Source organism: Hipposideros armiger, unplaced genomic scaffold (genome assembly GCF_001890085.2).
Source record: "Hipposideros armiger isolate ML-2016 unplaced genomic scaffold, ASM189008v1 scaffold_126, whole genome shotgun sequence".
NCBI lineage: Eukaryota > Metazoa > Chordata > Mammalia > Chiroptera > Hipposideridae > Hipposideros > Hipposideros armiger.
This window is the reverse complement of record NW_017731476.1, coordinates 685582-695496: the sequence shown is the minus strand read 5'-3', so window position 1 is coordinate 695496 and position 9915 is coordinate 685582.

Below are 9915 nucleotides of genomic sequence, written 5' to 3'. Positions count from 1 at the left end.
ACTTGAAGTAAGCTTCCCACAATTAGTTGCTGTGTGCTCTGTAACCGTGCTCACCACCAAAAATCCTCACAGGTTGTTGCGGGCTGTCTGCTGCTGCAAAAAAAACCCCTGTGGCCTGCAGAGGTAGGAGCCAGGGACCAGGGGCTCAGGGTGCCCCTGGCAACACAGCTCTAGGTGGGCAGTGCAGGCCCCCAAGACACCACAGGGTGTGGTCAGTGGTCCCCACCAAATCAGAGCAGCCTGCACTCCTGCATCGGCAGCCAACCCACACAAACTCGCCTGGAAAGCCCCAGCTGAATCACGCAGGCGCACAGTTCACGGCCCTACACTCCCAGGAAAACACCCTGTCTCAGCCTGTCCCACTCAGCTGCTCAAAGATCAGGCCGAGCAGCCCGATAGCCAATAGCCACCCAGACAACTCTGCATGTGCAGTGCAGAAATCGGGGACCTAAGGCAAGTCGCGCACTTCTGGGTTTCAATAAGCAGTCTGTTGTAGTCGGAGCGCGCTTGCCCAGAGTTTCCCTGGCTACACAGCACAAACAGTATGGAGGGTGGGGATCCGAGGCCGCATACGCACGCACGCACACACGCACGCGCGCGCGCGCACACTCCTGCGCCAATTCCAGCAGACCAATGCGGTCCCAGACCTGAGCCTCTGTGGGAAGGCCCAGCCCTGAAAAAATGGTGCCCTTCTATGCACTACTCGTGTGCAAGCTCCACATCAGGGGAACAATGGCCCCAAAAACCTCCAGCTCCCGCACCAAAGGCACTCAGTTCAGTCCTTCCCAGAGGCTCCTGGGCCCCGTTCACAAAGCTACTCCCTCCCCCAGGAACCAGGTGAGTGCTCACCAGTGAGCGAGTCGGTTTGCCAGCTCCACTGTTTCTCCAGCTGCCCTCAGCCTCACCAAGTTGAGCAAAGAGAGTCCTCACTATTTTCTACTTCCAGCTATCGTAGAACTCCTCTTCCCGGCAAAGTAACTCTGGGGTGGTGAGTGCGGTGTGGGGCCGGAGGGTCTCGCCTCCAACTGGAGAAGCCTCCCCACCACTGAGGTGTCCCTTATGGGGTTTGCCCTCTCTCGTCTCTGCCCCTCCTACCGTGGCCTCCTCTTTAAGTCCTTTGTTTAGAGGTTCTGCTCATCTAGGGTCCAGGGAACTTCTGAGGTTGAATATCTTATAAACTATTTGTAATTTTGGTGTGATCCTGGGAGGTAGTTGGCACACCCTCTGTCTATTCCACCATCTTACCAGAAGTCCGGTTTTATGCATTTCTTATTAAGTCTTTTCTTAATGTCTTTTACTCGTACCTTTTGTGTTGCTATTGCAAATGGAGTTGCCACTTTCATTATATCATTTAAGTGGTTGTTGTTAGTATAAATAGGGAAGCTATTGATTCCCTTAGTTTAATGCTGGACCCAGACAACTAACTGAATAGTTGTATTGTTTGTTTTTCAACAGTCTCACTTGGGTTTTCCAGATATAAAAATGTCTCATCTACAAATCATGTTACTGTTACCTCCCTTTTTCTATTTTCTAGAGATGAGTAAACATCAAGGAGGGCATTCCTCCTGATTTCAAGCCTTCCATGTTTGGTGAGGAGGAAGAGGAGAGAAATTTGCATCTACTGTAGTACCTCATGGCCTTGACATACGTTCTTTCCTTTGCCACCCCCCTCGCCCTTTACATAGTACACTACACCCCCTTATCCATGGGGGATACACGTGTATTCCACAACCCCCAGTGGATGCCTGAAACTGCTGACAGTTTCTGTATACATACTACAAACCCTCTATATACTATGTTTTTTCCTATACATACACACCTATTATAAAGTTTCATTTATAAGTTAGACAATTTCACAGGTAGAAGATTCATTCTTACTGTAGATCTTAGCATCTCAGCATATTTTTTTTATTAAGTTGAGAACTTTCAACTTTTCCCTTAAAGGAAGCACTTTATGGCTTCCCTTTGGCACATCTGAATTGCCAGCATCACTGCTCTTCAGCTTTGAGGCCATTTTTAAGTAACATAAGGGTACCTTGAACACAAGCACTGCGAATATCTACCACAGTTGACCACTAAGCGACAAATGGACTGGGTGCGTCTATAGTTCTACAGTGTGGATACGCTGGACAAAGAGATGATTCACATCCCGGGCAGGACGGAGCTGGATAGTGCAAGATTTCATCGCATTTCTCAGAGTGGTGAGCAATTTAAAACTTACGAATTGTTTATTTCTGAAATTTTTCATTTACTATTTTCAGACCATGGTAGACCACAGGTAACCAAAACCTTGGAAAGCAAACGTTAAGGGGGGACTACTGTTGGTCCCTATCACTCTTCAAGGCTGAGACCAAATGGCGTTTCCTGTGGGAAGTTCTCCTTGACCCCTGAGCCCGAGTCTGGCTGGCCTGTACTTCTCCACCATGGGGATCAGCCTGCCTCATCACTCCACACTGTGGGAGGATGCATTAGTCTGAGCCTTCCCCAGGCTGGAGCTCCAAGAGGGAAGGGTCTGTGCTCATTTGGGGGAGCTCTTGTTTTCAGCCTGCCTCACATCCCTCTCTCTCTCAATTCCCTGTGGAGGTTTTCCTCTCATTAAATATAGTAAGTAGGGGTTAAAATAAAAGGTATTCTCTTCTCTAGCCAAGGGGAGGGGCATACAGCCAACGCTAGACCAGATGGACCCCATGACCAGGAATTTGAATATAGAGACAAAGAGATTGAAATGGGTGGACTATACTCCAGATGCATAGACGTCACTTTAGGTGATAAGTCCCCCTCCTAGCCTCTAGAGTGCCCATCTGCAAGCCTCCCGGTGACTCCACAAGCACCCCATTTCCTTCCAAGGAATTCGTTTTTATTTCAGTCAGTCAGAGTTGATGTCAGAGTAGACTGTGCTACTGTAACAAACAACCTCATAGCTTAACACAGTAGACGTTTGTTTCTTGCTCATGTCACAATCACAGGGATTTGGCAGGTGAGCTCTGCTCCACGCAGTCATTCAGGGTCCCAACCCTTTTCCATCTTGGAACTCACTTTCCTTTAGGTCCCTGGAGTCATCAGCTCTTCCCCATCTGCTGGCAAGCAGACAAAGAGAGCGCGTGGAACATTCCACGGGAAGTGGTTTAGGAGAAAGTTCTGGAAGTGTCATATATCACTTCTGCCCCAAATCCCATTAGCCAGAACTTAGCCATATGGACTTACCCAACTGCAAGGGAGACTAAGAAATGTAGTCCAGCTGCATTCCAGGATGAAAAATAAACAAGCTTGGCCACTATTGCTTGTCACCAACCAAAGTATGTCTTGACCGATATGTTCGCCATTGTATTTTCAGCCCCTAACCCCATGCCTGACACAGAGTGTCTTCATAATAACCCTCACAAGGCTCAGAATAGTTAAGTGACTTGCTCAAGTCACCCAGCTAGCAAGTGGCAGAGCCAGGATTCAAAGCCAGTTGTCCTTCCATTGTCCCATGCTGCCACCCGAAAGCTTCACCCATGTGCTGAGCCCTGAGATATGGAGAAAATGGACACTAAGAGCCTGCCCCTGGCCTGGAATTCACATCCAAAGAGAAAAGCTGAAGAGCAGCCCAAGGTTGCTAAGATGTAAAGAGCAGCTCAGGACACCAACAGATGAGACAGCACATACTTCAGTGCCAAGTGCACAGCACAGACAAACGTGAGGAGCAGAGAGATGCACTCTAGGCTGCACCAAATGGTCTGGGAAGTCCTCAGAGACTAGGCAGAGCTCAAACATCAAGAGAAGCTAATTCTCCCAGGGACACTTCAGATTCAGGCTCTTGTCAATCAGTACATCGCCCTGGATCTCACAACCGACACTTTGAGCCTTAGGTCTCAGCTTAGCTGCTTACAGTCCCCACCATTTGTCATGGGCTGGACTTCTCAGGATGGTCTTAGCTTGTGTGAGAGAAAAGCTATTCAAATTGGTTTTAACCAACAAGGATATATCCTGAGTCACATATGTTAAAAGTCCAGGTGTAGGTGTCCTTCAGGCACACCCTGATCCAGGGGCTCTTACCATGTTCTGGGGATTTGGTCTCTATGTCCCTGAGTTTTTGCTTTGCTCTTAGCCCAGCTCTCTCCTAGTGGTGGACCATGGCTGCTCTAGGCTATTCTTTCAGGAATAATGAAAGGAAAGAGATTTTCTTCCTGCATTGTTCTGGAAAAAGTTCTAGGATTTATTCTCCAACCAGAATGCCTTGAGCTGGATGGAGTCTGATTGGAAGTTCTGCATGGTGCACATGTGCCACATGTATCTGTACTCTGTCGCCCCTCCACGTACAGGCCATGGTGACTTCAGTGGAGGAAGGATGCAGAAGGGAGGAGCTAGCAAAGGGATTTCCCCTCACAGACCCAAGGCTGGGCTTCCTCGTGGGGCAGCCAGGAACCTGTCCAACGTGTCACGACACAAGAAAAACCTCTCGGAGATAGGTCTGGCTTTCCCTCAAACATTCAGTAAACGGAGGTTGCTGATGCCCAGAAAGGGGGCCAAGGAGATGGAGTAGGTCCCCAGGTCCACTTACTTGAAGGAACAAGATTTTCTGCTGAGAATCCCTGAGTCACATTACCTTACCCATGTGACTCACTTTGAAAACTAGAGCCTGGCATGGGGACCACCAGGACAGAACTGGTGACTGGGCCTGGGCTGAGCAGGATGGAGGGTGGTTAGGGACTGTCTCATGTGACGTGGGCCAGAATTCAAGACACTGTCACTCTCTGTGCATAGTTTGTGATAATAAAGAGAAACCCACTGCTGCTAAGGTAAATAAAGTGATAGTATGTACATTAGGAATGTTATTGGCAGAAAGTAACAAAGGCTTAAAAATGAGGCTTCATTTTTCTTGCTTAATAGTAAATAAGTGATGCTGTATGGACTCAGCTGCTCAATGGTGCTCTTAGCTTTGCCCTCATGGTGGCAAGATGGCTGCTGCAGCCCAAGGCATTGTGGACACATTCAAAGTATGAAGCCGAGGGAAAGAGATGTCAGCCACACCTTGGTCCTCTTTTGGATAAAGTGAAGCCTTCCTGTAAAACTTGAACAGTTTTCTGCTCCCGTTTTCTTGATGAACTGAGAAATACAGCTTCCCTAAGCTGCCAGAAAGGGTGGGAAAGGAAACATCTAGCTTTTCTAGACTGTACAGTGGCAGAAGAGAGAAGTAAGGAAGGAATACCAAATAACATAACCACTGGAAAGTTTACTATACATATAGCAGGATAATATTTTGGCAGGACATTAACCAATGTTCCTTTCAATTTTCTTATATTTTCTTTTTTCCTTCCCTGCTGTCAGGTCAAAACCTGTGCTTGTCACCTCAAGAGAGGAATGTGAGAGGGTGGAAAGCAGAAAAAAAAAAGCCATGAGTCTGACCTTTGTGTCCAAATAGCTTACATCTTTATTGGAGACACATACAGATCAAAAATAGACATAGGATAGCTGAATGGGTAAGAAAACAAGACCCAGACATATACTATCTGCAGGAGACCCACTTCAGAACAAAAGACACACACACAGACTGAAAGTAAAGAGATGGAAAAAGATATTTCATGCAAATGGAAATTTAAAAAAAGCTGGAGTAGCAATATTATATAAGACAAACTAGACTTTGAAACAAAGGCTATAATAAGAGACAAAGGTATATTTCATAATGATAAAAGGATCGATCCAACAAGAAGACATAACCTTTATAAACATTTACATAGCCAGCATAGGAGCACCTAAATATATAAAACAAATATTGACCACAGTAATAGAATTACAATAGGGGACTTTAACACCTATTGACACCAATGGACAGGTCTTCCAGACAGAAAATCAACAAGGAAACAGTGGCCTTAAATGACACACTAGACCAGATAGATTTAATTGATATTTTTAGAGCATTTCATCCCAAAGCAGCAGAATATATATTTGTTTCAAGTGCACATGGAACATTTTCTAAGATAGACCACATGCTAGGCCACAGAACAAGTATTAATAAGTTTAAGAACATTGAAATCATATCAAATGTTTTCTCTGACCACAATGGTATAAAACTAGAAATCAACTACAAGAAAAAAAAAAAAAAAGAAAAACACACTGACACTTCGAGGTTAAATAACATGCTACTAAATAATGTATGTGTCAACAAAGAGATCAAGGAAGAAATCAAAAGATACCTTGAGACAAATGACTATGAAAACACAATGACACAAAATCTATGGGACACAGAGAAGCAGTCCTAAGAGGAAATTCATAGCAATACAGGCCTACCTAAAGAAACAAGAAATATCTCGAATAAACAATCTAACTTTACACTTAAAGGAACTAGAAAATGAACTGCAAACAAAGCCCAGAGTAGAAAGAAGAAAATAATAAAGATCAGAGCGGAAATAAACTAAATAGAGTCTAAAAAAAATACAAAAGATCAATGAAATCAAGAGCTGGTTCTTTGAAAAGATAAACAAAATTGATAAACCTTTAACCAGACTCACCAAGAAAAAAGGAGAGAGGACTCAAATAAATAAAATCAGAAATGAAAGAGGAGGAATGACAATGGACCCCACAGAAATACAAAGAATTGTAAGAAAATATTATGAACAATTATATGCCAACAAATTGGACAATCTGGAAGAAATGGATAAATTCCTAGAAATATACAATCTTCCAAACTGAATAAAGAAGAAACAAAACATCTGAACTGACTGATTACTACTAATGAAATCAAATCAGTGACAAAAAACTCCCAACAAACAAAAGTCTTGGAATAGATGGCTTCACAGGTGAATTTTACCAAATATTCAAATAATAATTAACACCTATCTTTCTCAAACTATTCCAAAAAAATTCAAGAGGAAGGAAACTTCCCTAGTGCATTTTGCAAGGCCACCATTACCTTGATTCCAAAACCAGACAAAGACATTACAAAAAAAGAAGAAAATTATAGGCTGATATCCCTGATGAACATAGATGCAAAAATCCTCAACAAAATGTTAGCAAACTGAATTCAGCAATACACTAAAATATCATGCACCATGATCAAGTGGGATTTATTCCTGGGATGCAAGGTTGATTCAGTATCTGCAAATCAATTAACATGATACACCACATATACAAAATGAAAGATAAAAATCATGTGATCATATCAATAGATGCAGAAAAAGTGTTTGACAAAATTCAGCAACTATTATGATAAAAACTCTCAGCAAAGTAGGAATAGAAGAAATATACCTCAACATAATAAAAGCCATATACAACAAACTCACAGCTAACATCATACTCAACAAGGAAATGTTAAAAGCTTTCTTCTTAAGATCAAGAATAAGACAAGGATGCCCACTTTCACCACTTTTATTCAACATAGTATTGGAAGTCCTAGCCACAGCAATCAGATAATAAAAAGAAATAAAAGGCATCCGAAGTGGGAAGGAAAAAGTAAAACTGTCATTATTCGCAGATGACATGATACTATATATAGAGAACCCTAAAGATTCCACCAAAAAACTATTAGAACTGATAAATGAATTCAGTATAGTAGCAGGTTACAAAATTAATATTGAGAAATTTGATGCATTTTTATACATCAATAATGAACTGTCAGAAAGAGAAATTGAGAAAACAATCTCATTTACACCTAAAAAAATAAAATACCTAGAAATAAATTTAACCAAGGATGTAAGAAACCTGTACTTGGAAAACCATAAGGCACTGAAGAAAGAAACTGAAGAAGATACAAATAAACGGAAGCATATACCATGCTCATGGATAGGAAGAATTAACATTGTTAAAATGTCCATACTACCCAAAGCAATCTATAGATTCAATGCAGTCCCCAGCAAAATACCAATGGCATTTTTCACAGAACAAACAAACAATCTTAAAATTTATATGGAATCACAAAATATCCCAGATATCCACAGCAGTCTTGAAAAAGAACAACAAAATTGGAGGTATCATGCTACCTGATATCAAACTATACTACAAGGCTATAGTCATCAAAACAGCATCGTATTGCTGTTTATGTAAAAACAGACAAATAGATCAGTAGAACAGAACAGAGAACCCAGAAATAAATGCACGCCCATTAAACATGGTCATTTAATCTATGACAAAGGAAGCAGAAATACCCAGTGGAGTAAAGACAGTCTCTTCAATAAATGGTGTTGGGGGCCGGCCGAGTGGCTCAGTTGGTTAAGAGCTCACTCGAGAGTTTGAGCTCTGAGCAACAGCGATTCGATTCCTGGCCTGAGCTGAGCAGCCGCTGAGCTGCCAACAGGTGGCAGGATGGCTCAGCTAAAAAAATAAATAAATACATAAATAAATGGTGTTGGGAAAACTGGATAGATGTAAAAAAATGAAACTGGACCACCTTCTTACTCCATATACAAGAATAAACTCAAAATGGATTAAAGACTTAAATATAAGACCCGAAACCATAAAACTCCTAGAAGAAATCATAGGCAGTAAACTCTCTGACATGGCTCTTAGTGATATTTTTTCTGATATATTTCCTCAGGCAAGGGAAACAAAAGACAAAATAAACAAATGGTACTGTATCAAACTGAAAAGTTTTTGCACAGCAAAGGAAACCACCAAGAAAATGAAAAGACAGCCTACTGAATGAGAGAAGATATTCACCAGTGATGCATCTGATAAGGGGTTAATATCCAAAATTTATAAAGATCTCATACAACTCAACACCAAAAAAACCCAAACAATCCAATTTAAAAATGGTCAGAGGGCCTGAATAGACATTTCTCCAAAGAGGACATACACATGGTCAATAGATATATGAAAAGATGCTCAACATCACCAATCATCAGAGAATTGCAAATTAAAACCATAATGATAGGGCCAGCCAAGTGGCTCAGTTGGTTAAGAGTTGGCTTAAGAGCGCGAGCTCTGAGCAACAGGGCCGCCGGTTCGATTCCCACATGGGTCAGTGACGCTGCACCTGAGCTGAGCTGTCGCTGAGCTGCCAACAGGTGGCAGGATGGCTCAGCTGGTGTAACAACAAGATTGCCTGTTCCATGGTCGGCTACGCCCACCCGCAACTAAGACTGAACTCAGCACCTTGAGCTTAGAGGCCATGAGCTGCCGATGGGAAGCCAGATGGCAACTGGCGCCCTCCACAACGAGGATTAAAGAACAACACCTTGGCTGTTCTCCTTCCCCAATTTCCCAACACTGTTCCCCTCCCCCAATTCCCCAGTAAAATCTTTACAAGAAAAAAAAAAAAGACCACAATGATATATCACCTCACACCTGTCAGAATGGCTATCATCAGTAAATCAACAAACACATATTGATAAGGATGTGGAGAAAAGGGAACCCTCATGCACTGTTGATGGGATTGCAGATTGGTGCAGCCACTATGGAAAATGGCTTGGAGGTGTTTCAAAAACTAAAAGTAGAACTACCTTATGACCCATCAATTCCACCTCAGGGTATTTATCTGAAGAAACTCAAATTGCTACTTTGAGGGGATGAGTGCATCCATATGCTCATTGCAGCATTGTACACAATGGCCAACATATGGAGGCAGCCTGGGTGTCCACAGATGGAAGAATGGATGAAGAGGTGATGCATATATACAATGGAATATTGCTCGGCCAGGGAAGGAAATGGGGTTTTCACCATCTGCAGTGGCATGGACGGACCTGGAGGGTGTTGTGCTGAGTTGAGTGTCAGAGAAAGACAGATGCAATGTGATTTCACTTATATGTGGAATCTAAAGAACAAAACAAACAAACAAAATAGAAACAAGCTCATAGATATAAAAAAAACATTTTGATGTTTGCTAGGTGGGAGAGGGTTTGGGGATGTGTGTGAAAGAAGGGGAAGGGATTAAGAAGTACAAATTGAGGGCCGGCCGAGTGGCTTGTTGGTTAAGAACTGGCTTGGGACACCAGAGGGCCC